A 1,414-nucleotide genomic window follows, 5' to 3' on the forward strand; every position below is an offset into this window, starting at 1 on the left:
TGAACTGAGCCTGTGTCCCTGTGTGTCTGCCGCCAGGCGTTGTTAGCAAGGTAATGAAATAAATCTACTCGTTGCATTTCAGCTGTGGTTTGGTGGTCGCCTTGGTTACCTGTATGTGTCGATTCACACAGTGCACATTCAAGGGGCTGTATCAGAGATGGCACCAAATAAAACTACATCGCTGAGGCAAGCAGCTCCCATGCTGGCATGATCCACAGCAGAGTGCTTTAACGCAGTGCACGGGGGAATTTCCTGAATCAGGAAAACTTGGGGGAGCCGAAAGAGCTACCAGGAGGCTGAAGCTCTGAGATAGCAGTTGATGGGACCTGGGCACAGCCAGAAGCAACCACAGCCCCACTCCCCCACCCTGCCCCCTGTATGAAAGAAGCCCTTAAGGAGCATGGCTGTCAGCAAGGATGCTCTAGTTCTGCTGGATTGATCAGGGAGCAATGGTATCCACCCTGCAGAAGGTTATGTCCTCTCTTAACATCAGCACATCCTTGGAAGTATTCAAGGGTAGGCTGGATGGGGCTTTGAGCAACCTGGTCTAGTAGAAGGTGTCCCAGTCCTGGGGGATTGGTACTAGATGGTCTTTAGGGTCCCTTCCAACCCAAGCCATTCTATGATTCTATGTGAAGAGAAAGCTTCCTGCTGTCAGGAAAATTAATCCACAGACACCAGAGGTTTGTCCAAAAAAGGAGACAGAGGAGTCCTGTTACTTTATTCGAAGAAAGGGAGAGGCCATGGGGCATTTCCCTTGGGGTGTCTCAAATTTTTGGAGGACGCAGCCTCCTATTTATCCTAATTTCCCGATGGCATTTCCCTCTCTCTTTCCCCATTGGCTGAGGTACTTGAGAGGTACAGACTTCCCAAAACACCTAAGACTCCCTTCTAATGTATAACCCCCCCTTTATTTTAATTCTTATGGAATTTATGGTTCTTCTCATTGTTTCTTTCATCTCTCAATATCCAATTTCATTTATCAGCAGACCTAGAGTTTATTTGTAAAGACATATCTCTTTCTTTCCATGCATCAATCAGTGGAACCCTTCCCAGTGGAATCCTTCCCATTGTTTCTTTTATCTCTCAGTACTAGTTTTATCTTCCAGCAGGCCCACAGCTTGTTTGTAAAGACAAGTCCCTCATTCCTTTCAATCCCTTCCCTTTTATTTTTTTAATAATTGTCTTTACAAACTTTAGTTATTAGTGATTTAATTTTCTGTTCTTCGGTCTTTTTTTGGTTTTGCAATTATTTGCAGTGACATCATTTTCTGTCCTTTTGTAGCCATCTCTGGATCAGTAGGCATGGCTACTACCTGTGAATCAGGGGGATGGGAAGCAGGAGAATTAGTTTGTCAGGAACAATGCATCCAGCTTGGTCAGCATACCAGGGCAGGAAGAAAAGATAAGAGAA

General features: G+C 45.3%; 1 long non-coding RNA gene across 1 annotated transcript in view; it reads right to left on the reverse strand.

Annotated features, from left to right (window-relative positions):
* Positions 1 to 1,407, reverse strand: part of LOC108446165 — a 20,117-nt gene extending 18,710 nt beyond the window's left edge. The window contains exon 1 of the long non-coding RNA XR_001861281.1: positions 1,314 to 1,407. This is a non-coding gene — a long non-coding RNA (uncharacterized LOC108446165). The remainder of the gene's footprint in view (positions 1 to 1,313) is intronic.
* Positions 1,408 to 1,414: the final 7 nt, after the last annotated feature.

Source organism: Corvus brachyrhynchos, unplaced genomic scaffold, assembly GCF_000691975.1.
Source record: "Corvus brachyrhynchos isolate BGI_N302 unplaced genomic scaffold, ASM69197v1 scaffold24, whole genome shotgun sequence".
In the NCBI taxonomy this organism is placed as follows: Eukaryota; Metazoa; Chordata; class Aves; order Passeriformes; family Corvidae; genus Corvus; species Corvus brachyrhynchos.